Here is a 27,972-nt window from a genome sequence, read left to right as displayed (position 1 = left end):
AGAGAGAGAGAGAGAGAGAGAGAGAGAGAGAGAGAGAGAGAGAGAGACGCGTGACTTGGCTTATCTGAAAGAGCCAGAAACTGCTCGGTCTGGTATAAGTGTGGGCGTCTTCTTAAAGTTGTATAGGATGATGCGTCAGGCGGTGTGTGTGTGTGTGTGTGTGTGTGTGTGTGTGTGTGTGTGTGTGTGTGTGTGTGTGTGTGTGTCCTAACGTGATCGTCCCGCCCACCCACACCTGCTGCCCTGAGCTTAAAAGGCTACATCCCCGTCGTTAAGGGAGTCAAGCTGGCAAATACAGACGGCGAAGCATAAAGTCTCTCTCTCTCTCTCTCTCTCTCTCTCTCTCTCTCTCTCTCTCTCTCTCTCTCTCTCTCTCTCTCTCTCTCTCTCTCTCTCTCTCTCTCTCTCTCTGCTGCACGCCCACATATACCTTCCCACATACAGACCTCACCGTACCCCTGGGTTCCTTGGTATACATAATGACACATATCAAAGTTACAGCTGCTGTGTAGCAGGAAATTACCAACACACTCGCCTTCACCTCTCGACGGTGAGATATGTAAAATTGTCGACCATTTTATTCCCAGGTGTACACTCTTTATATCACTCTTCTGCATAGTGTGAAAAACCTCTTAACAGACTCTTTAATTCCTTCAGGTAAGAGTGACTGGCTCAGTCACTCTCGCTAACAATGACCGCACCATCAGCTTTACCAAACGCCCAGTACAGCAGGCATTTCAAAATTTATGGTCGTGTTGCCCACCTGTACTGTAAACAGCTTCCTCCCTCACTCCTGACCTTCAGCTGTGACCCTGGTGGCGACGCGAACGAGTAACACAAGTCCCGCTCTGCCACATGTGAAAAGAGTCAGATCGTAGGCAGTATAAAGATCAGTGCAAACCCCAGTCAGGCAACATGCCTAAATGGGGTTTATAAATTCGGATCTCGCCCGAGTACAAATCATCATCTTGATAGGACGCGTCCACTGCCAACCTGGGTTACGCCCATTTAAGAGTTTAAAGGTTAATTTCCGGACGAACATGGTCCCTGTGTGCACTTGTTCCTCCTATGTTCGTCTCCAACATTGTCATGACTGACGGAGACCAACATGTTATGATCCCATCTTCCCTTTCGCTCTCGAGGAAACAGTGTCGACGTTCGTTAACGTTCTTGTCTGGGACAGATTCTTGTGGCAACACGTGCAAATGTGTGTTTGTGAAGTATGTCGACATGTGCCTCGGAACGGCAGCCCTCCTGTAGAGGAGTAAGATCCCTCGAGTATTACCGACTAATGGAGACACCAGAAGCACCGCTCTGGATGGCAACATCACTCAACCCCCTTTCTGGAATATATCGTTTGTGGGTCCTCACGACACGTCCTTGTATATGCTACCAGGTACTGGTGACCCTCCTGCAGACGTAACATGCCCTCTACTTTACACTCGTCTTATCCAGTCTTCTTCCTTTCATTCGTACTTTACAGATGCTACATTCCTTTTTTATTCTTATATCTAACCTTCACAAACGTACTTAGCTTTCTCCATCTGTCCTTGCCCGTCTGCTTCCTGAGTTCACTGCTTCTCCACTTATCTCCGCCGCTCCTCCCCAGCGGGCCTGCTTCCCGCTACCTTCTTTCTGCTTTTCTTTCACCGTCCCACACTACCACGTCCTTACCTCCCCTTGTCTCCTGTCGCCAGAGTCTCTTGTACTACGTGACACTTTTGCCTTTTCTGATCTTATAACCTGTTCCCCTTCAGCTCTCTCATTCGTCAGCGCCTTTATTCCATCACTTCCCATTCCTCAGTTGTACTTCTTAATCCTTTAGATAACTGTCATGAACGCCGCTTTGCGCCACCCTTGCACTGAGGTGTCATATATGTCATCTTAAACTCTTTCTTCCCCTCATCAAGGCGTCATCCTTCTATTCCGTCCATTATTACTTTACCTTTCATAACTCTCATTCTCCGTCTTTCTCCTGTTTTACCTTCGCCATTCCTGTCCCTCAGCCCTGAGCTGCGGGCATGTGGTTGCCACCCCGTCAGGAGGCTGGACCCGGGCACGCTGGCACGCCCTATAAGGTCAGGGCGGCCGCCTCCAACAGGCCAGGATACAGAGTGGTCGCTTACCTGTTCCAGGATCCTCCAGGAAGATACGTCCAGTCCGCTGGTGGAGGTGGCGGGGTCTTAAATGGCCAGCGACACTACGGGTAGGTGGCGGGGTCTTACCTGGAGTATGTGGGTATGACGCTTCTGCACGACCAGCAGCTGGACCTGTGGTAGACAACGTGTTAGTGCTGACCCATATCAAGATGCGGTACTTCACATGATTACAATAACAGGTGATAATGTATCAGTCTGACGTCACTACAGATTGCGATGATGTTGACGATTACAAGATAATGTTACAGATTTGTTCATTAATTATAAGAAAATGTTACAGATTCTTTTTATCATATCGTTGCCTCTGTGACCCCCCTTGTGTTTAAGGTCAAACCTTGCCGTTGGGTGCCATCCGGCCTTACCTACCATAACCCTCCCCCCGTCCTGTCCTGTCTCATCCTCCCCTCCCACTGCCCTACTCCCGTCTCTCTCCTCCCTCCGCACCCTACCACTGCTTATCTCCCGTCCTGTCGTGTCCCGCCCTCCCCTCCTACTGCCCCATCATCTTCCTTATTGTGATAGGCAGGTTACAGAGAGGGAAAGAGGCGGGACATGGGAAGGGAAATGTTTGAAAAATGAAAGAGAAGATGCAGTGTGGAAAGATGTACTGAGTGAAATGTTTTGGTGCACGTGTGGCTGATTTTCAGGAGGCGTGTTTTTGGTGCCATATTTACCTACCCATGGCAGACTGGGGGCGATTCCTAACCTGCCCCTTACCACTGCCTCCCCCACGTCGTCCCCATCACCACAATCACCACATCGTCTGGCTGTACCACGCAAGTCCACTCCCTCCTGCAGCTCGTTTCTGGTGAGGTATTAACAATCTGTCCATCCTCGTACGTCCTGGGAAAACATTAGGCCTCCCACGCCATACGGTTTTTTACAGACCAGCGACGTCCCCAGGTCATCGGCCTCGCCTCGGGGTCCCGGCCCGCACGATTGCTTTCCTGGGACGAATAAGGTCACTGGTGGCCAAACAGTGAGATCTGTTTATCTATTTTGTCTACCAAACTATCTATCTGTCTATATCTATACTCAGTCCAACGCTAGTCAGAAGGAACTAACTCCTCCCACATGTCTGTGGGCCCCAGCACGATGCTTCCCGGGCCATCATCCGTCAGCCAACTCCAGGAGGAGTTACACAGACAGACACAGACATATGGTCACTGCCAACAGACACAGACATATGGTCATTGCCGACAGACACAGACATATGGTCACTGCCGACAGACACAGACATATGGTCTTCGCCAACAAACGCAGACATATGGTCATTGCTGAAAGACACAGACATATGGTCACTGCCGAGACACAGACATATTATCACTGCCGACAGACACAGACATATGGTCACTGCCGACAGACACAGACATATGGTCACTGCCGACAGACACAGACATATGGTCACTGCCGACAGACACAGACATATGGTCACTGCCGACAGACACAGACAGATGCATACCAAACAAATGCACACGGACGATTGGGAGATCCAGACAATAACAGACACCCGGCCACCCCAGACATATGTAGACAAGCGGACACTCCTGGCAGACAGACACACGGACATTCCTCGCAGACACGGGCACAAGGACACTACAATCAGACACGGATCTTAAACATGTGGAAAATGAGAAAATAACCTACAAATATGTTCCTTGAATGCTTACGTAATGGATCGTAAGGTCAGGGAAAATGTTAAATGCCTTTGTGTAGGCGCATCTGTGTGCGTGAGGATATGAGTGTACGTGCGGCCGTGAATGTATGTGAGGACATGAGTGCATGGCCTGAGTGTACGTGAGGGCATGAGTGTACGTGAGGGCATGAGTGCATCGCCTGAGTGCACGTGAGGGCATGAGTGTACGTGAGGGCATGAGTGCATCGCCTGAGTGCATGTGAGGACATGAGTGCATGGCCTGAGAGTACGTGAGGGCCTTGGTGTACATGAGAGCATGAGTGTACTTGAGGATCTTGGTATACGTGAGGGCATGAGTGCATGGCCTGAGTGTATGTGAGGGCCTTGGTGTACGTGAGAGTATGTGTGCATGGCCTGAGTGTACGTGAGGGCATGAGTGCATGATCTGAGTGTACGTGAGGTACTACGTGTACATGCACAGCTCTGCAGGTGTGCCGTGTCAGGAGGCCACACCTGAGCAGCCAGACACCTGCAGGTTCAGCAGCCAAGACCCATCTTCCCCATCACGTCATGTGCCTCCTCCTCCTCACATAGCTTCAGGGGATGCCTCTAAACACGACGAGAAAGTCCATCCAAAGGAACGTGACACAGTTCACTCCGCAGCCCTCGTTACTTATGTTAATGTTAGCATTCTTCGTTTCCATGAGAAAATGACTGTATGTGGGCATTCAATGTCAGTGATTACATTCAGCGTCATACTAACAGCTTGAGACATTGACAAACTAACGTATCGACCTCACCCACGACTTTCGCTTATCCTCACTTACACGTACGAGGACCAACAGCTCAAGATTGGACGGCCGACCCGGTACCACCTCACACTCTCCGTGTAAGGATCGGTAGTCCAACTCTCAGTCTCATTAAAGCTAAACTATCAGGCTTGTTAATACCATTCTCGACCTTATTTCTCTTTTATGTTATAAATCCTTAAGTACAGGTATGAAAGAGTCTTAATAAGCTTGTGGTCCCTAGTGTCCAGGTGTGGGTTGCTCATTCCCAGATCATTGCCACCAAGATTCGTAGTCGTTCTGCTAAAATTTCTCTCGTTAAACACCATCCGGCCAGTTCCTCTCCTAACATCTTAACTTGTTGCTGTTAGAAATCCCTCTCACATATAACCTTCATTCACGATTCTGCTCCAGAGTAAGTGTTTATACCACGACGAACACACCTGTGGCACGCCTCGCCTCGTGGCCACGTCCTGTATGTCCAAACACTGACATCATCTGACTAAACGTTTGCGTTCCAACTCTCAATGTTTTCATCTGTGGAGGAGGTTTCCCATCTCTGTACAGCTTTATAACACTTCTACCTCGAGGCCGTGTTGTCCACAGGTCCAAGATCCTCTACTTTGGTGAGGAATGGTGGAACTCTCACCGTGCAGATGCTGGGTGTAGTGAGAGTGGATGGGTGGGTTTGCAGCCATCACGCTCTCTCTCTCTCTCTCTCTCTCTCTCTCTCTCTCTCTCTCTCTCTCTCTCTCTCTCTCTCTCTCTCTCTCTCTCTCTCTTTGCTCCCTGTATGCCACATCGCTCAAATTCGCTCTGCCCCATGCACTCCTCAGTCCCCTCCCCCACCATATTTTCATGTCCTCCAGCCATCATAGTATCCTTCAATCCATCCTTCCATTTCCTCCTTGGTTTCCCCATTCTCAATGTTCCATTCTCTTTACAAATGTAAATGCTCTTAATCAGTCTCTCCTCACTCATCCTCTCCACATGTCCGCACCATTTCAGCACATTCTCTTCATCTCTCTCATACATACTCCTCTTACTACTGCGCCTTTCTCGTACCTTATTCAATCATCCCTCCTCACGCTCTACGATAACACCTTATTTGCAACACATCCATCATCTTAGACACTATTCCACCGAGAGCTCTTGCCTCGCCTCCACACCACACTATACCTCATACACTTATCATTGCCCTCAGCCTTAGTGGCCTCTCTTTCCACACACACACACACTCCCGAACGCGCTCAGGGACATAAGGCCCCTTTCATCCACCCTATGGCTTACTTCAACTTCCTTGGTTCCATCCGCCGCCGTGTTCACTCTCAGGCATGTATAAAACACCCCACTTTCTCCAGGTTATCTCCATGGCTACTGACATCCCAGCCGACCCTGTCTCTGTTCCTTGCTGAACCTTATGATCTCACTTTTATTCACACTGAACTCTCAATTCTCTCCTGCCACACTCTCACCCAGACTCAGAAACCAGCCTCTGCAGTATCTCACTGAAATCTATATACAGCACTCTCTCTCTCTCTCTCTCTCTCTCTCTCCACACACACACACACACACACACACACACACACACACACACACACACACACACATATATATATATATATATATATATATATATATATATATATATATATATATATATATATATATATATATATATATATATATATATATATATATATATATATATATATTCAATTTTCCAAAAGAAGGAACAGAGAAGAGGGCTAGGTGAGGATTATTCCATCAAAGGCCCAGTCCTCTGTTCTTAACGCTACCTCGCTAATGCGGGAAATGGCGAATAGTTTGAAAGAAAAGAAAATATATATATATATATATATATATATATATATATATATATATATATATATATATATATATATATATATATATATATATATATATATATATATATATCTTTTTTTTTGCTTTGTCGCTGTCTCCCGCGTTTGCGAGGTAGCGCAAGCAAACAGACGAAAGAAATGGCAAAACCCACCCCATACACATGTATATACATACGTCCACACACGCAAATATACATACTTACACAGCTTTCCATGGTTTACCCCAGACGCTTCACATGCCCTGATTCAATCCACTGACAGCACGTCAACCCCGGTATACCACATCGATCCAGTTCACTCTATTCCTTGCCCTCCTTTCACCCTCCTGCATGTTCAGGCCCCGATCACACAAAATCTTTTTCACTCCATCTTTCCACCTCTAATGTGGTCTCCCACTTCTCCTCGTTCCCTCCACCTCCGACACATATATCCTCTTGGTCAATCTTTCCTCACTCATTCTCTCCATGTGCCCAAACCATTTCAAAACACCCTCTTCTGCTCTCTCAACCACGCTCTTTTTATTTCCACACATCTCTCTTACCCTTACGTTACTTACTCGATCAAACCACCTCACACCACACATTGTCCTCAAACATCTCATTTCCAGCACATCCATCCTCCTGCGCACAACTCTATCCATAGCCCACGCCTCGCAACCATACAACATTGTTGGAACCACTATTCCTTCAAACATACCCATTTTTGCTTTCCGAGATAATGTTCTCGACTTCCACACATTCTTCAAGGCTCCCAGGATTTTCGCCCCCTCCCCCACCCTATGATCCACTTCCGCTTTCATGGTTCCATCCGCTGCCAGATCCACTCCCAAATATCTAAAACACTTTACTTCCTCCAGTTTTTCTCCATTCAAACTTACCTCCCAATTGACTTGACCCTCAACCCTACTGTACCTAATAACCTTGCTCTTATTTACATTTACTCTCAACTTTCTTCTTTCACACACTTTACCAAACTCAGTCACCAGCTTCTGCAGTTTCTCACATGAATCAGCTACCAGCGCTGTATCATCAGCGAACAACAACTGACTCACTTCCCAAGCTCTCTCATCCCCAACAAACTTCATACTTGCCCCTCTTTCCAAAACTCTTGCATTCACCTCCCTAACAAGCCCATCCATAAACAAATTAAACAACCATGGAGACATCACACACCCTTGCCGCAAACCTACATTCACTGAGAACCAATCACTTTCCTCTCTTCCTACACGTACACATGCCTTACATCCTCGATAAAAACTTTTCACTGCTTCTAACAACTTGCCTCCCACACCATATATTCTTAATACCTTCCACAGAGCATCTCTACCAACTCTATCATATGCCTTCTCCAGATCCATAAATGCTACATACAAATCCATTTGCTTTTCTAAGTATTTCTCACATACATTCTTCATATATATATATATATATATATATATATATATATATATATATATATATATATATATATATATATTTTTTTTTTTTTCAAACTATTCGCCATTTCCCGCGTTAGTGAGGTAGCGTTAAGAACAGAGGACTGGGCCATTGAGGGAATATCCTCACCTGGCCCCCTTCTCTGTTCCTTCTTTTAGAAAATTAAAAAAAATTGAGAGGGGAGGATTTCCAGCCCCCCGCTCCCTCCCCTTTTAGTCGCCTTCTACGACACGCAGGGAATACGTGGGAAGTATTCTTTCTCCCCTATCCCCAGGGAAAAAAAAAAAAAAAATATATATATATATATATATATATATATATATATATATATATATATATATATATATATATATATTTTTTTTTTTTTTTTTTTCAAACTATTCGCCATTTCCCGCGTTAGCGAGGTAGCGTTAAGAACTGAGGACTGGGCCATTGAGGGAATATCCTCACCTGGCCCCCTTCTCTGTTCCTTCTTTTGGAAAATTAAAAAAAAATGGAGAGGGGAGGATTTCCAGCCCCCGCTCCCTCCCCTTTTAGTCGCCTTCTACGACACGCAGGGAATACGTGGGAAGTATTCTTTCTCCCCTATCCCCAGGGATAATATATATATATATATATATATATATATATATATATATATATATATATATATATATATATATATATTCATCATCCCTGGGGATAGGGGATTAAGAATACTTCCCACGTATTCCCTGCGTGTCGTAGAAGGCGACTAAAAGGGGAGGGAGCGGGGGGCTGGAAATCCTCCCCTCTCGTTTTTTTTTTTTTAATTTTCCAAAAGAAGGAACAGAGGGGGCCAGGTGAGGATATTCCAAAAAAGGCCCAGTCCTCTGTTCCTAACGCTACCTCGCTAACGCGGGAAATGGCGAATAGTTTGAAAGAAAGAAAGAAATATATATTTATATATACATATATATATATATATATATATATATATATATATATATATATATATATATATATATATATATATATAGATATGTATTAAATTTTAGGGAGAATAAAAAGATGTTTTGGAAGGAGGTAAATGAAGTGCGTAAGACAAGGGAGCAAATGGGAACTTCAGTGAAGGGGGCTAATGGGGAGGTGATAACAACTAGTGGTGATGTGAGAAGGAGATGGAGTGAGTATTTTGAAGGTTTGTTGAATGTGTCTGATGATAGAGTGGCAGATATACGGTGTTTTGGTCGATGTGCTGTCCAAAGTGAGAGGGTTAGGGAAAATGATTTGGTAAACAGAGAAGAGATAGTAAAAGCTTTGCTGAAGTTGAAAGCTGGCAAGGCAGCAGGTTTGGATGGTATTGCAGTGGAAATTATTAAAAAAGGGGTTGACTGTATTGTTGACTGGTTGGTAAGGTTATTTAATGTATGTATGATTCATGGTGAGGTGCCTGAGGATTGGCGGAATGTGTACATGTAGGAAGAGAGGAAAGTGATTGGTTCTCAGTGAATGTAGGTTTGCGGCAGGGGTGTGTGATGTCTCCATGGTTGTTTTTTGTTTATGGATGGGGTTGTTAGGGAGGTGAATGCAAGAGTTTTGGAAAGAGGGGAAAGTATGCAGTCTGTTGTGGATGAGAGAGCTTGGGAAGTGAGTCAGTTGTTGTTCGCTGATGATACAGCGCTGGTGGCTGATTCATGTGAGAAACTGCAGAGGCTAGTGACTGAGTTTGGTAAAGTGTGTGAGAGAAGAAAGATGAGAGGAAATGTGAATAAGAGCAAAGTTATTAGGTACAGTAGGGTTGAGGGTCAAGTCAATTGGGAGGTAAGTTTGAATGGAGAAAAACTGGAGGAAGTAAAGTGTTTTAGATATCTGGGAGTGGATCTGGCAGCGGATGGAACCATGGAAGCGGAAGTGAATCATAGGGTGGGGGAGGGGGCGAAAATTCTGGGAGCCTCGAAGAATGTTTGGAAGTCGAGAACATTATCTCGGAAAGCAAGAATGGGTATGTTTGAAGGAATAGTGGCTCCAACAATGTTGTACGGTTGCGAGGCGTAGGCTATGGATAGAGTTGTGCGCAGAAGGGTGGATGTGCTGGAAATGAGATGTTTGAGGATAATATGTGGTGTGAGGTGGTTTGATCGAGTAAGTAATGTAAGGGTAAGAGAGATGTGTGGAAATAAAAAGAGTGTGGTTGAGAGAGCAGAAGAGGGTGTTTTGAAATGGTTTGGTCATATGGAGAGAATGAGTGAGGAAAGATTGACCAAGAGGACATATGTGTCAGAGGTGGAGGGAACGAGGAGAAGTGGGAGACCAAATTGGAGGAGGAAAAATGGAGTGAAAAAGATTTTGAGTGATCGGGGCCTGAACATGCAGGAGGGTGAAAGGCGGGCAAGGAATAGAGTTAATTAGATCGATGTGGTATACCGGGGTCGACGTGGTGTCAATGGATTGAACCAGGGCATGTGAAGCGTCTGGGGTAAACCATGGAAAGTTGTGTGGGGCCTGGATGTGGAAAGGGAGCTGTGGTTTCGGTGCATTATTACATGACAGCTAGAGACTGAGTGTGAACGAATGTGGCCTTTGTTGTCTTTTCCTAGCGCTACCTCGCACACATGAGGGGGAAGGGGGTTGTTATTCCATGTGTGGCGAGGTGGCGATGGGAATAAATAAAGGCAGACAGTATGAATTATATCCATGTGTATATATGTATATGTCTGTGTGTGTACATATATGCATACATTGAGATGTATAGGTATGTATATTTGCGTGTGTGGACGTGTATGTATATACATGTGTATGTGGGTGGGTTGGGCCATTCTTTCGTCTGTTTCCTTGCGCTACCTCGCTAACGCGGGAGACAGCGACAAAGCAAAATAAATAAATGAATATATATATATATATATATATATATATATATATATATATATATATATATATATATATATATCTTTTTCCTTTCATACTATTTGCCATTTCACGCGTCAGCGAAGTAGCGTTAAGAACAAAGGACTGGGCCCTTGAGGGAATATCCTCACCTGGGCCCCTTCTCTGTTCCTTCTTTTGGAAAATTGAAAAAAAAAAGAAAAAGAGAGGGGAGGATTTCCAGCCCCCCGCTCCCTCCCCTTATAGTCGCATTCTTCGACACGCAGGGAATACGTGGGAAGTATTCTTTCTTCCCTATCCCCAGGGAGAATATATATATATATATATATATATATATATATATATATATATATATATATATATATATATATATATATAATATATATATATATATATATATATATATATATTCACATTTATTCATTGCACTTAGTCGCTGTCTCCCGTGTTAGCGAGGTAGTGCAAGGAAATAGGCGAATGGCTCAACCCACCCACATACACATGTATATACATAAACGTCCACACAGGCACATATACATACCTATACATTTCAACGTATACATACATATACATACACAGACATATACATATATAAACATGTGCATATTCAGACTTGCTGCCTTCATCCATTCTCATCACCACCCCGTCACACAAGAAATGGCACCCTCCTACCCCCGCGCGCGTGCGCGAAGTAGCGCTAGGAAAAGACATCAAAGGCCCCATTCATTCACACTCATTCTCTAGCTGTCATGTGTAATGCACCAAAACCACAGCCATATATATATATATATATATATATATATATATATATATATATATATATATATATATATATATATATATATATATATATATAGACTTGTGTGAGGAAGTACCAGGAGAGACTGAGTACAGAATGGTAAAGGGTGAGAACAATGGAAGTAAGGGGAGTGGGGAAGGAATGGGATGTATTTAGGGAATCAGTGATGGATTGCGCAAAAGATGCTTGTGGCATGAGTAGAGTGGGAGGTGGGTTGATTAGAAAGGGTAGTGAGTTGTGGGATGAAGAAGTAAGATTATTAGTGAAAGAGAAGAGAGAGGCATTTGGACGATTTTTGCAGGGAAAAAATGCAATTGAGTGGGAGATGTATAAAAGAAAGAGACAGGAAGTCAAGAGAAAGGTGCAAGAGGTGAAAAAGGGGGCAAATGAGAGTTGGGGTGAGAGAGTATCATTAAATTTTAGGGAGAATAAAAAGATGTTCTGGAAGGAGGTAAATAAAGTGCGTAAGACAAGGGAGCAAATGGGAACTTCAGTGAAGGGCGCAAATGGGGAGGTGATAACAAGTAGTGGTGATGTGAGAAGGAGATGGAGTGAGTATTTTGAAGGTTTGTTGAATGTGTTTGATGATAGAGTGGCAGATATAGGGTGTTTTGGTCGAGGTGGTGTGCAAAGTGAGAGGGTTAGGGAAAATTATTTGGTAAACAGAGAAGAGGTAGTAAAAGCTTTGCGGAAGATGAAAGCCGGCAAGGCAGCAGGTTTGGATGGTATTGCAGTGGAATTTATTAAAAAAGGGGGTGACTGTATTATTGACTGGTTGGTAAGGTTATTTAATGTATGTATGACTCATGGTGAGGTGCCTGAGGATTGGCGGAATGCGTGCATAGTGCCATTGTACAAAGGCAAAGGGGGATAAGAGTGAGTGCTCTAATTACAGAGGTATAAGTTTGTTGAGTATTCCTGGTAAATTATATGGGAGGGTATTGATTGAGAGGGTGAAGGCATGTACAGAGCATCAGATTGGGGAAGAGCAGTGTAGTTTCAGAAGTGGTAGAGGATGTGTGGATCAGGTGTTTGCTTTGAAGAATGTATGTGAGAAATACATAGAAAAGCAAATGGATTTGTATGTAGCATTTATGGATCTGGAGAAGGCATATGATAGAGTTGATAGAGATGCTCCGTGGAAGGTATTAAGAATATATGGTGTGGGAGGCAAGTTGTTAGAAGCAGTGAAAAGTTTTTATCGAGGATGTAAGGCATGTGTACGTGTAGGAAGAGAGGAAAGTGATTGGTTCTCAGTGATGTAGGTTTGCGGCAGGAAGGTGTGATGTCTCCATCCATTGTTTATGGATGGGGTTGTTATGGAGGTGAATGCAAGAGTTTTGGAAAGAGGGGCAAGTATGAAGTCTGTTGGGGATGAGAGAGCTTGGGAAGTGAGTAAGTTGTTGTTCGCTGATGATACAGCGCTGGTGGCTGATTCATGTGAGAAACTGCAGAAGCTGGTGACTGAGTTTGGTAAAGTGTGTGAAAGAAGAAAGTTAAGAGTAAATTCAAATAAGAGCAAGGTAATTAGGTACAGTAGGGTTGAGGGGCAGGTCAATTGGGAGGTATGTTTGAATGGAGAAAAACTGGAGGAAGGAAAGTGTTTTAGATATCTGGGAGTGGATCTGGCAGCGGATGGAACCATGGAAGCGGAAGTGGATCATAGGGTGGGGGAGGGGGCAAAAATCCTGGGAGCCTTGAAGAATGTGTGGAAGTCGAGAACATTATCTCGGAAAGCAAAAATGGGTATGTTTGAAGAAATAGTGGTTCCAACAATGTTGTATGGTTGCGAGGCGTGGGCTATGGATAGAGTTGTGCGCAGGAGGATGATGTGCTGGAAATGAGATGTTTGAGGACAATGTGTGGTGTGAGGTGGTTTGATCGAGTAAGTAACGTAAGGGTAAGAGAGATGTGTGGAAATAAAAAGAGCGTGGTTGAGAGAGCAGAAGAGGGTGTTTTGAAATGGTTTGGGCACGTGGAGAGAATGAGTGAGGAAAGATTGACCAAGAGGATATATGTGTCGGAGGTGGAGGGAACGAGAAGTGGGAGACCAAATTGGAGGTGGAAAGATGGAGTGAAAAAGATTTTGTGTGATCGGGGCCTGAACATGCAGGAGGGTGAATGGAGGGCAAGGAATAGAGTGAATTGGATCGATGTGGTATACCGGGGTTGACGTGCTGTCAGTGGATTGAATCAGGGCACGTGAAGCGTCTGGGGTAAACCATGGAAAGCTGTGTAGGTATGTATATTTGCGTGTGTGGACGTATGTATATACATGTGTATGGGCGTGGTTTGGGCCATTTCTTTCGTCTGTTTCCTTGCCCTACCTCGCAAACGCGGGAGACAGCGACAAAGCAAAGAAAAAAAAAAAAGAAAAAAAAATATATATGTGTGTGTGTGTGTGTGTGTGTGTGTGTGTGTGTGTGTGTGTGTTTCTGTGTGTGTGTCTGTGTGTGTGTTTCTATTTATTTATCTATCTATTATACTTAATCGCCGTCTCCCGCATCAGTGAGGTAGCGCATGGAAACAAACGAATGGCCCAACCCACCCACATACACATGTATATACATACATAAACGCCCACACACGCACATGTACATACCTATACGCCACATATGAAATAGCCCCTCCCCCCATGCCCACGAAAAGATAAAAAATGCCACATTCGTTCACGCTCAAGTGTCACGTGTCATGCACCGAAACCACAGTTCCCTTTCCACGTCCAAGCCCCACAAAACTTTCCATGGTTTCCCCCAGACGCTTCACATGCCCTAGTTCAATCCATTGGCAGCACCTCGACCCCGGTATACCACATCGTTCCAATTCACTCTATTCCTTGCACGCTTTTCACCCTCCTGTACGTTCAGGCCCCGATCGTTCAAAAGCTATTTCACTCCATCCTTCCACCTCCAATTTGGTCTCCCTCTTCTCCTCGTTCCCTCTACCTGTAACACATATATCCTCTTTGTCAATCTTTTCTCACTCATTCTCTCAATGTAACCAAACCATTTCAATACTTCCTCTCCTGCTCTCTCAACCACACTAGTTTTATTCCCACACATCTCTCTTATCCCCTCATTACTTGTTCGATCAAACCACCTCACCACATAGTGTCCTCAAATATCTCATTTCCAACACATCCACGCTCCTCCGCACAACCCTGTCTATATATAGCCCATGCCTCGCAACCATATAACGTTGTTGGAACTACTATTCCTTCAAATATACCCATTTTTGCTCTCCGAGATAACGTTCTCGCCTTCCACACATTCTTCAACGCTCCCAGAACCTTCGCTTCCTCCCCTGCACTGTGACTCACTTCCGCCTCCATGGTTCCATCCACTGCTAAATCCAGTCCCAGATATCTAAAACACTTCATCTCCTCCAGTGTTTCTCCATTCAAACTTACCTCCCAATTAACTTGTCCCTCAACCCTATTGAACCAAATATCCCTGGTCTCATTCGCATTTACTCTCAGCTTTCTTTATTCACACACTTTACCAAACTCAGCCACCAACTTCTAGCTTTTTTCACTCTAATCAGCCACCAGCGCTCTATCATCAGCGAACAACAACTGACTCACTTGCCAAGCACTCTCAACCACAACAGCCTGCATACTTGCTCCTCTCCTCAAAACTCTTGCGTTCACCTCCCTAACCACCCTATCCATTAACAGATTAAACAACCATGGCGTCATCACGCACCCCTGCCGCAAACCGACATTAACTGGGAACCAATCATTTTCTTCCTACTCGTGCATATGCATTACATCCGAGCTAAAAACTTATCACTGCTTTTAGTAACTTACCTCCCACAACATATACACTTAATACCTTCCACGGAGCATCTCTATCAACCCTATCACATGCCTTCTCAAGATCCATAGATGTTACATACAAATCCATCTGTTTTTCTAAGTATTTCTCACATACATTCATCAAAGGAAACACCTGATCCACACATCCTCTACCACTTCTGAAACCAATCTGTTCTCTCCCAATCTGATGCCTTGACCCTCTCATTTAATAACCTCCCATAAATTCCCAAGCATATTCAACAAACTTATACCTCTGTAATTTGAACACTCACGTTTATTCCCTTTGCCTTTGTACAGTGGTACTATGCATGCATTCCGCCAATCCTCAGGTACTTCACCATTATCCATACATACACTGAATACCCTTACCAACCAATCAACAACACAGTCACCCCCTTCTTTGATAAATTCCACTGCAATACCATCCAAATTCGCCGACTTGCCGGCTTTCATCTTCCGCAATGCTTTCACTACCTCTTCTCTGTTTACCAAACCATTCTCACTGACCCTCTCACTTGGCACACCATCCCGACCAAAAACCCTATATATATATATATATATATATATATATATATATATATATATATATATATATATATATATATATATATATATATATATATATATATATATATATATATATATATATATATATATATATATATATATATATATATATATATATATTCATGTATCTTATTTTTTTCTTATTTCATCTTATATTTATTATACTTAACCGCCGTCTTCCACGTTAGCGAGGTAGTGCAGGGAAACAGAAGAGGAATTGCCCAACACACCTACATACACATGTATATACATAAACGCCCACACATGCACATATACATACATATACATTTCAACATATACATACATATGCATACAGAGACATATACATATATTCACATGTACATATCCATACTTGCTGCCTATATCCATCCTCGTCGTCACCCCGCCATACACGAGATAGCATTCTCCCCTCCAGCAAGGCAGCGCCAGGGACACACGAAAAATGCCACATTTGTTCACACTCAGTCTGTAGCTGTCATGTGTCTGGTTCAATCCATTGACAGCACCTCGACCCCAGTATATCACATCATTCCAATTCAATCTATTCCATGCACACCTTTCACCCTCCTGTATGTTCAGGCCCCAATCGCTCAAAATCTTTTTCATTCCGTCCTTCCACCTCCAATTTGGTCTCCCACTTGTATATATATTTTCCTTGGGCAGGTTGCCACGGCCATGATTCGAACCTATGCGGACTGTACTCCGAGCGGCCCATGAATGCATCAAGGTCATCAACATTAACCGCTACACCACGGAGGTAAGGCTGAAGACAACTGCCCTTTACGTATTTCCAATGTGGTTGTCTGCGTTGTATGAACATAATGAAATGACACTAACAACGACAAGTAAGATCAGGAGGAAGACATCATTGTTTCTTAATGGGTTTGGAAAGACGAGGAATTACACGCTCGAGCTAACAAGCATAACCATCCTTGAGTACGACAGACAGACAGACAGACAGACAGACAGACACCACACACACACACACACACACACACACACACACCACACACACACACACACACACACACACACACCACTCTTGCCACAAACATTCCACCACGCCACATGAACCTCTGCCACACTGCATGCACCCCTCCTGTGCCACACGGCCGAGCCACACACTCGCATGGCTTAGTCGGTGTGTGTGTGTGTGTGTGTGTGTTTGTGTGTGTGTGGTGTGTGTGTGGTGTGTGTGTTACCGGTAGAGAGTTTGTACACTCGTGTTGCCCTGTCTCTTAACTTTGTATATGTGTAGTCTTTACTCCTATGTATGCATACTCAAACACCCCAGCGTGTCAGGTACCCATTTATCGACCAGCCCTAAGGGGAGTATGAACACCTGTGTTGGATATGGACTGAATCTCATGCCCAGGGTTCGAACCCGTACGGCTCCGACCTCGGACTAGCTCTTGATGACTCATGGCCACCACGGAGGCCTGTGTGTTTGTGTGTGTGTGTGTGTGTGTGTGTGTGTGTGTGTGTGTGTGTGTGTGTGTGTGTGCGTACACATAGGATACATATATATATATATATATATATATATATATATATATATATATATATATATATATATATATATATATATATATATATATATATATATATATATATATATATATATATATACACACACACACACACACACATACACACGGACACACGGTTAAGAGACGGGGCATCACTAGCGTAGTTCTCTCCCCGTAACAAACAACCAGTAATAACACACACCACAGCCACACCACACCACACGCACATCATGGCCACCGTGGAAAAACTGGCTCGTCCCCAGACTGTTGCTAACTGGGGAGGGGAGGGCGAGCAGAAGATAAGGAATGAGGAATACTTCCACCAGCGACCTGACATTACCACCTCCAAGGCTGACGAAGACCTGGGCGCTCGGCTGATGATTACCTGGTCAGATGCTTCCTATACTACTGCTCCTCCTCCATAGGTCTGCTGTAGGCGTACCTCTCCCCCTACCCAACCAAATCTAGTGCATATATATATATATATATATATATATATATATATATATATATATATATATATATATATATATATATATATATATATATATATATATGTATATATACACGATTAGGTTCTTAGGGATGGGGAAGGGGAGGGTGTACCTAAGTGGAAACGTAGGAGGTACCTGTAGTAGTGTAAAGGTGTGGGTACGTATGACGTGGGTACGTATGTTAGAGTGTCTGATGTTATGACGTTGTTCTGGTGGTTCGTGGCAGCCCAGCATGGCAGACACAGAGGTCGCTGTTGTCTGCCCTCGTGGACCGTCTGTGGTCGGAGGCGTACTCTGACCTGCAGTTTGGTCATAACTTGTAAAGACCAAATAAGTTACTCATGGAATGGGACACATTTGGAGCCCAATTTGGATTTTGCTTACGTTATGTCCCTTACAGTAATGCGTAACCTGGAAACCTCGTGATCAAGCAACATTCCACTTTTCAACATGAAATGTAACACAGATTCTATTCCCAGAAACTGTGTTGCACTGCAGGCGAGGAGGCGTTCCATGCAACTGTTCTTGTGCTCTACCATATTGTGTGTATGTGTGTGTGTGTGTGTGTGTGTGTGTGTGTGTGTGTGTGTGTATGTGTGTGTGTGTGTGTGTGTGTGTGTGTCTGTGTGTATGTGTGTGTGTGTGTGTGTGTGTGTGTGTGTGTGTGTGTGTGTGTGTGTGTGTGTGTATGTGTGAGGTTAAGTAAGAAGTAGATAAGGTATAATGAGATATGTACGAACGTACGTACTGATGGATGAGCGACCTTCCTCCCAGCGCTTTGAGACCCCGTGGGAACCCAGGAAGTTGTGTGTTTCTTTTGTTGCTGTCTAGATCCTGGATGTGTCTGGTGTGTGTGTGTCTTTTTATCTTTTGTCTCAAACATGACCAACTGTGTTTATGTTCGATGGGAAGAACCGGTCTGTACTATCTGGGATGTATTGGTTTTCCTTTTCCCAGCACAGCTTGATGTCCAATTTTCTGCCCTCTGTGGCATGAGCATGTGTGATGGGGAGGCCAGGTGGATGGGTGGGTGGGGAGCAGCTCAATATGGCAGGCCAGGTGGGTGGGCGGGGAGTGGGGAGTACCTTAGCATGAGCTGACCTGAATTTATTCCACAATAAGATTATGATTATCGTTTGTGGCCGACAAGGTAAACACAGTGAGGTGAACACAGGGAAGACAGAGCAAGAGCGGAGCATCACCAGAGCGTCGCTGTACCAGAGAGGCGGGCAAGAATGGCCCAGAAAGCGGACTAGACACGGTAGAGGAGGGGCTCTGTCCACCCCTGCTATATGTCCTTTATGGCTTGATAACCTCCTTCTCTATACCGTCGTCTGGTCGTCGTTTCCACTTTCAGCACTTCTTCCGTTGCTCTGTGAACCATCCTCACCACCTGATGATCATTTTCCTTCCCCCAGTGCTGAGCTTTCATAAGCTACTGAGCGCAGAGATTTGAATCTAACTTCGATGGTACACATCCGCACTTCGAACCCCTGTACCTTCAAAGACAGGTGCCCAAGTGTCCTCATCTCCATGCGGATCTGTGGCATCCCAGCTTATTTCCTCATGAGTAAAGTCTCCCTACCATCATGGTCAATCCTTCATTTTCTTCAAAAACAATTACTGTGAACCCACACCATTGTCGGTTTTAATCTCTGCCACGCCATTGACGCCTGCCTCTACCCTCATCCACTCGGTTCTGAAATTCCAGTTGCCTTCCGATCCCCACCAATCAACATAGCCTTTCAATATATATATATATATATATATATATATATATATATATATATATATATATATATATATATTTTTTTTTTTAAACTATTCGCCATTTCCCGCATTAGCGAGGTAGCGCTAAGAACAGAGGACTGGGCCTTTTTTGGAATATCCTCACCTGGCCCCCCTCTGTTCCTTCTTTTGGAAAATTTAAAAAAAAAAACGAGAGGGGAGGAATTCCAGCCCCCCGCTCCCTCCCCTTTTAGTCGCCTTCTACGACACGCAGGGAATACGTGGGAAGTATTCTTAAACCATATATATATATATATATATATATATATATATATATATATATATATATATATATATATATATGGTCGAGGTGGTGTGCAAAGTGCGAGGGTTAGGGAAAATGATTTGGTAAACAGAGAAGAGGTAGTAAAAGCTTTGCGGAAGATGAAAGCCGGCAAGGCAGCAGGTTTGGATGGTATTGCAGTGGAATTTATTAAAAAAGGGGGTGACTGTATTGTTGACTGGTTGGTAAGGTTATTTAATGTAAGTATTACTCATGGTGAGGTGCCTGAGGGTTGGCGGAATGCGTGCATAGTGCCATTGTACAAAGGCAAAGGGGATAAGAGTGAGTGCTCAAATTACAGAGGTATAAGTTTGTTGAGTATTCCTGGCAAATTGTATGGGAGGGTATTGATTGAGAGGGTGAAGGCATGTACAGAGCATCAGATTGGGGAAGAGCAGTGTGGTTTCAGAAGTGGTAGAGGATGTGTGGATCAGGTGTTTGCTTTGAAGAATGTATGTGAAAAATACTTAGAAAAGCAAATGGATTTGTATGTAGCATTTATGGATCTGGAGAAGGCATATGATAGAGTTGATAGAGATGCTCTGTGGAAGGTATTAAGAATATATGGTGTGGGAGGCAAGTTGTTAGAAGCAGTGAAAAGTTTTTATCGAGGATGTAAGGCATGTGTACGTGTAGGAAGAGAGGAAAGTGATTGGTTCTCTGTGAATGTAGGTTTGCGGCAGGGGTGTGTGATGTCTCCATGGTTGTTTAATTTGTTTATGGATGGGGTTGTTAGGGAGGTGAATGCAAGAGTTTTGGGAAGAGGGGCAAGGATGAAGTCTGTTGGGGATGAGAGAGCTTGGGAAGTGAGTCAGTTGTTGTTCACTGATGATACAGCGCTGGTGGCTGATTCATGTGAGAAACTGCAGAAGCTGGTGACTGAGTTTGGTAAAGTGTGTGAAAGAAGAAAGTTAAGAGTAAATGTGAATAAGAGCAAGGTTATTAGGTACAGTAGGGTTGAGGGTCAAGTCAATTGGGAGGTGAGTTTGAATGGAGAAAAACTGGAGGAAGTGAAGTGTTTTAGATATCTGGGAGTGGATCTGGCAGCGGATGGAAACATGGAAGCGGAAGTGGATCATAGGGTGGGGGAGGGGGCGAAAATTCTGAGAGCCTTGAAGAATGTGTGGAAGTCGAGAACATTATCTCGGAAAGCAAAAATGGGTATGTTTGAAGGAATAGTGGTTCCAACAATGTTGTATGGTTGCGAGGCGTGGACTATGGATAGAGTTGTGCGCAGGAGGATGGATGTGCTGGAAATGAGATGTTTGAGGACAATGTGTGGTGTAAGGTGGTTTGATAGAGTAACTAACGTAAGGGTAAGAGAGATGTGTGGAAATAAAAAGAGCGTGGTTGAGAGAGCAGAAGAGGGTGTTTTGAAATGGTTTGGTCACATGGAGAGAATGAGTGAGGAAAGATTGACCAAGAGGATATATGTGTCGGAGGTGGAGGGAACGAGGAGAAGAGGGAGACCAAATTGGAGGTGGAAAGATGGAGTGAAAAAGATTTTGTGTGATCGGGGCCTGAACATGCAGGAGTGTGAAAGGAGGGCAAGGAATAGAGTGAATTGGAGCGATGTGGTATACCGGGGTTGACGTGCTGTCAGTGGATTGAATCAAGGCATGTGAAGCGTCTGGGGTAAACCATGGAAAGCTGTGTAGGTATGTATATTTGCGTGTGTGGACGTATGTATATACATGTGTATGGGGGTGGGTTTGGCCATTTCTTTCGTCTGTTTCCTTGCGCTACCTCGCAAACGCGGGAGACAGCGACAAAGCAAAAAAAAAAAAAAAAAAAATATATATATATATATATATATATATATATATATATATATATATATATATATATATATATATATATATATATATATATATATATATGGCCTTTCTAATACGGAGTCACGGGTCATTTTCTGTTTAACCTTCCATTTCCGCTCGTGTCTGAGGGGAATCAAGTTCTTGTGGCCATCTTGTCCTCGAGTCTTCACCACGCTTAACATTCTCCTACTTCATTAATCTGTCCTTATTATCATAGACATCCATCTCGCCATCTCATTCCCTGCCATTTCGTAGGCCTGTCTTTGAACTCCCTCATCATTTTGTCTCATTTTTTAATGTATATTGAGGTAGAGATCCTACAGGGATCCTACCCTTCCTGTGCAGGATTATCCCCGTCATCCTTGACACTCTTCTGTCTCCTGATTCACCTTCATTCTTACATTTTCCAGTGACTCCATTTTCTTTTTCCATATTTCACATATTTTTTCCTGTCCTCTTTATATTCTTTATGATCATGTAAACCAAACAACGTACACGACTGGCATGGCTTTCGATGTACAGGAAGAAGAATTTCCTTGTCTCTCACGTTCAGGTTAATTCATCCTGTATCCTCGAGACATCCTCTCTCTCGCACCAGGATGTTTTGATTCACTCAAAACTCGTAATATTTCCTACTTTCATTTCCTCGGGGTTTCCTTAATGTTCACTGTCAATATTCTCTCTCGTTGTCCCATAAATCTCAGAGTCCATTACCCCTAACTGTTGGCTCCGGTGCACATCCCACCTGGAGATGCTGCCAACCCTTTCAAGTTATTTGTTACAAGATCTTGTCTTGCTGTATTCTCGGTCTTCGTCTTCCTGAGGCTAGTGCGGGTTCCTTAATCTTTCAGTATCTACGAAAAAGAAAATGCTATCTCGTTACTTTGTTCCTCGACAACGTTTCTTAATAAATATACCAAGACGTTCCTGGTCTCAACTGTTCCCTCTGGATTTGCTGCGGTACTTTCCCTGACGGATATGTTGCATCATCCTCGACTGACCACCTATGAGCTCAGTGAACCAGTCGGTCTCAAGCTGGCTCAATGAACCAAGGAGGTAATCAAGCCTCAAGCTGACTTCCGCTTTCCATATCACTTCCTCTCTCCCATGCTTTCTCTTTCTTGGGTCCGGTCGACAATGCAAGTTTGGTTTAGTGTGTGTGTGTGTGTGTGTGTGTGTGTGTGTGTGTGTGTGTGTGTGTGTGTGTGTGTGTGTGTGTGTGTGTGTGTGTGTAGCGTTAATTAGATAGCCATTATTGGGGGCTTTCAGTCGCTCTTGGTGCTTCAGTTAACATGAAAAATAGTGCTTGTGGGTCCCCCATCTCATGAACTTTACAATCGTACAACTTTTCAAACTTCTCTAATTCTGTCTACCTTCATTATCTCGTGACTCAGATTGTTCCATTCATACGCCACTTTTACACCACAAAAGCCAATCTTTACATCCTTTATGACAAGTTTGTTGTTTATGATATGACTTGTGGTTGTTTTTGTTCCTGGATCGTTTAAAGAACTGTTCGCCATCTATGCCATGAAGCCACTTTAAAACTTTAAGGTTATGATCAAGTCACCCCAAACTCTTTTCTCCTCCTTGGTATGCAAAGTGAAGTCCTCAAGCCTTTCCCTTTTATTCAACCCTCTTAATTCTGGTACCATATTTGTTGATCTAATCTGGACTTAATTAGTTTTTGTGCTTCTTGAAGTGCGGTGGCCAAACTCGAAGAGCACATTTTAGGCTTGGCTTATTGTACAGTGTAAACAGCTTGCTGGATATTCCCTAGTTGAACCCACATTAATATTAACCAGGTGACAATGAGCCTCCTTAATGTCTTCCTAATATGGGATTCTGGCGACAAATTCGGATACGACTCGCTTGGCCTCTCACACACACATTCTTGTGGATTATTTCCAGTTGGACACCTTATTTCGCTGTGTCCCCATCCTTGTTAATTTACATATTTCCGGGTCGAGTTTCATCCACTGTATGTTAGACCAACTTGGTATTTTGTCAAAATCCTCTTGTAAGTTGCTACAGTCCTCTTGGCTTCTCATTTCCTTCATGAAGTCGCCATCATCCGCAGAGATATTTAAGCAGGAGCTGTGGCAAGTCATTCATAAAGATCAAAAAGAGCCTTGAGCCAGCCTGTACTGACCCGTGGTCAGTAACGCTAACCAAATGTGTGTGTGTGTGTGTGTGTGTGTGTGTGTGTGTGTGTGTGTGTGTGTGTGTGTCCCTGCCAGTATGGCTTGCTACCGTGGCAGGCGACGGGCAATTGCTTCTCACAGTTTATGTGCTGGATCTAACCACACTTGGAGTGCGCGTTGTGGTGGTGTATCCTCCTCCTCTGGTACAGGCAATCTGTGGAGATCGCTTCCTCCTTTTGTCCATCCCTCTGCCTTTAAGACTCCGGTCTACAAAAACCTACTTCATTTCTTCATTTTTGTTTCTCGCACTCCTTAATTTTTTGTCTTTCATCCGGGATGCCCATGATTAGGCTGTATTTTTGCCCTAATCATAAAAAAAAGATCATACAGGATATGATGGTTCACGCAGACCTTAGGCCAGCGGCCTTAAAACAGCTTGACGAAGCAGATGAGCAACACGATGGTTTGGTTTGTGGACCGAGTCGTAGAAGTACAAGATCGACCTCGTAGCCATCACAGAAGAATATGATCGGTTATGTCAGTGTGAAGAAGGTTTACGATTGGTTATCCCATGTGAAGAAGGTTTATGATTGGTTACGTCAGTGTGAGGAAGGCTTATGATTGGTCATTTCTGTGTTAGTAAGGTTTATGATCGGTTGTGTCAGAGTTAGGAAGGTTTACAATTGGCCTCGTCGGTGATGGGAGAGTCCATATCTGGTCGTCGGCAGGTCGCGACAGAGTCAAAGAACAAGGGCGTGGCAACAGCCGTCCCCCCCCCACCAGTGCCACCTCTTGTGGGCGTGGCACCAGCCCTGGGCCCCCTTCCCCCTCTTAACACCTCCTTCCCTCATCTTTCTTCAGTGTAACATTTATTTTTGTCTTTTAACATCCTCGTCATCTTCACATCTTTATCTTCATTATATTTTCCCTCTTCCTGTATTGTATCATTTTCTTGTTCTAATTTCTCAAGCTCATCACCCATCACCTGTTCACCTAATTTTACCTTTTTTCTTAAATCTTCATTTTTCTTATTCCTAAGATATTGTCTTGAAGTGAAAATTGAGTACGTGAAACAGGAATTATCCAAATAAATCTCAACCAGTACAACAATGGCAGACGGACAGATGCGCACACAAACATATACACCCTCTACACACACACACACACACACACACACACACACACACACACACACACACACACACACACATACACAGATACGAACATACACCTACTGTACGTACACAAACGCACTGTCAGGGAAAGAGCCTCTCTCATTGGAGTATAACCTGGGTACACCACAACGCCCCGGGTTCATCCCAGCACCGTTGTACGCGATATTTTCTTCGTTCCCGTAGAGAGAAAATCATTGCGGTTCACCAACTTCCGCCGCCACAGGCCAGACACAGAGGATGTCCCTGCTAACCCCCCAGCACAGCACAGCTATTATTTACTGAAGCTCGCTACGGAGGCACGTCTCCAACCCCCCTTCCTCGTAGACAGGCTAGCCTTCATCCACTTAGCTGCTGCGTCATCCAGTGCATCTCTAAAGCCCCTTCAATTGTAGGCTGGCCTTCATCCATTTAGCTGCTGCGTCATCCAGTACATCTGTAACCACCCCGACCCCTTCCCTGCAGGCTGGCCTTCATCCACTTCGCTGATGCGTCATCCAGTATATTGTTTACGGCGTATCCCTCACGATCACAAGACTCAACCCAGCTGGGCCTTGTATACATCAGGTCGTCTCTTCACAATACTTCGCATCTTTCGTGTATTCCCAGCAAGCCCCCTGCCTGTGTATTATGATGTACGTGATATGTCCTGCACTTCAGCAGATCTATCATCATTAGCTTCAGCCACAACAACGAATCGATGTGATCAGTAAAACAAATCATTCGAGGCTTTTTAGTTTGAGCGACCTCACCAGCCTCACTAGAAGGCGTCAGCACACACCCAGTATTCCAGTGGAAATAAGACAATCACTCTGACTTGCGCCACCATCGGTTCTGACCTTGTCTGACACAGTAAGCATCCCGCACTCTCTGTCCGTGACGTAATGACTCCAGCGATGTGTTGCTGGGAGTTGAGGACAACACGACGTGAACGTTACCTGGTCATTATTGAACCCTCTGCTCGTCCATAATGTGATTCTACTCATCCTATAGGAAATGACGTTCATTTCCCCCCTGTGAATGATGATATTACATCCACAAAACCAGTGACACAGTGTGCTCATGTGTAGTCCTGCTCACACGCAGTGTCGCTGGGACAAGAGCTCCTCATGGTGGGTCTGGTGTTGACAGGTGGTGATAATATCCAACTCAACTTTGTGTTTTTACAGACAACATGAGAGTAACAACGAGGAAGTGGTGCTCCCTGAGGCACGAACATACTCACAGCTTAGGTTCTGCGTCTCACACACATATACCTAAACTGTTGGCCTCCAAGGTTTTGTTTTTCTATTTCTTTTAGAAGCGAAAATTTCCAACAGAAAAACTTGTCAAATGTTGTGAACTGTAACACCTTGGTCACGTTTCTCAAAAGACCCCGATATACCACATCGATCCAATTCACTCTATTCCTTTCCCGCCTTTCACCCTCCTGCATGTTCAGGCTCCGATCATACAAAATCTTTTTCACTCCATCTTTCCACCTCCAATTTGGTCTCCCACTTCTCCTCGTTCCCTCCACCTCCGACACATATATCCTCTTGGTCAATCTTTCCTCACTCATTCTCTCCATGTGCCCAAACCATTTCAAAACACCCTCTTCTGCTCTCTCAACCACGCTCTTTCAAATTTCCACACATCTCTCTTACCCTTACATTACTTACTCGATCAAATCACCGTACACCACACATTGTCCTCAAACATCTCATTTCCAGCACATCCACCCTCCTGCGCACAACTCTATCCATAGCCCACGCCTCGCAACCATACAACATTGTTGGAACCACTATTCCTTCAAACATACCCATTTTTGCTTTCCGAGATAATGTTCTCGACTTCCACACATTCTTCAAGGCTCCCAGGATTTTCGCCCCCTCCCCCACCCTATGATTCACTTCCGCTTCCATGGTTCCATCCGCTGCCAGATCCACTCCCAGATATCTAAAACACTTCACTTCCTCCAGTTTTTCTCCATTCAAACTCACCTCCCAATTGACTTGACCCTCAACCCTACTGTACCTAATAACCTTGCTCTTATTCACATTTACTCTTAACTTTCTTCTTTCACACACTTTACCAAACTCAGTCACCAGCTTCTGCAGTTTCTCACATGAATCAGCCACCAGCGCTGTATCATCAGCGAACAACAACTGACTCACTTCCCAAGCTCTCTCATCCACAACAGACTCCATACTTGCCCCTCTTTCCAAAACTCTTGCATTCACCACCCTAACAACCACATCCATAAACAAATTAAACAACCATGGAGACATCACACACCCCTGCCGCAAACCTACATTCACTGAGAACCAATCACTTTCCTCTCTTCTTACACGTACACATGACTTACATCCTTGATAAAAACTTTTCACTGCTTCTAACAACTTGCCTCCCACCCCATATATTCTTAATACCTTCCACAGAGCATCTCTATCAACTCTATCATATGTCTTCTCCAGATCCATAAATGCTACATACAAATCCATTTGCTTTTCTAAGTATTTCTCACATACATTCTTCAAAGCAAACACCTGATCCACACATCCTCTACCACTTCTGAAACCACACTGCTCTTCCCCAATCTGATGCTCTGTACAGGCCTTCACCCTCTCAATCAATACTCTCCCATATAATTTACCAGGAATACTCAACAAACTTATACCTCTGTAATTTGAGCACTCACTCTTATCCCCTTTGCCTTTGTATATATATATATATATATATATATATATATATATATATATATATATATATATATATATATATATATATATATATATATATATATATATGACTCATGGTGAGGTGCCTGAGGATTGGCGGAATGCGTGCATAGT

At 44.0% G+C, this 27,972-nt stretch overlaps 1 protein-coding gene across 4 annotated transcripts in view; it reads right to left on the bottom strand.

The window, feature by feature from the left end:
- The window catches only part of LOC139765627 (uncharacterized), a 463,254-nt gene that overhangs the window by 119,025 nt on the left and 316,257 nt on the right, over positions 1-27,972 (bottom strand). For 3 of the 4 annotated variants that reach the window (XM_071693307.1, XM_071693309.1, XM_071693308.1), the window contains one exon: positions 2,226-2,270. The gene's annotated coding sequence lies outside the window, so the exon portion shown is untranslated. Of the gene's footprint in view, positions 1-2,126; positions 2,271-27,972 lie in introns of those variants that run through there. The other variant, XM_071693311.1, reaches the window with a different exon arrangement.

The sequence above is a fragment of the Panulirus ornatus genome, chromosome 55 (assembly GCF_036320965.1).
Source record: "Panulirus ornatus isolate Po-2019 chromosome 55, ASM3632096v1, whole genome shotgun sequence".
Taxonomy (NCBI): domain Eukaryota; kingdom Metazoa; phylum Arthropoda; class Malacostraca; order Decapoda; family Palinuridae; genus Panulirus; species Panulirus ornatus.
This window is presented reverse-complemented; position numbering and strand designations above follow the sequence as displayed.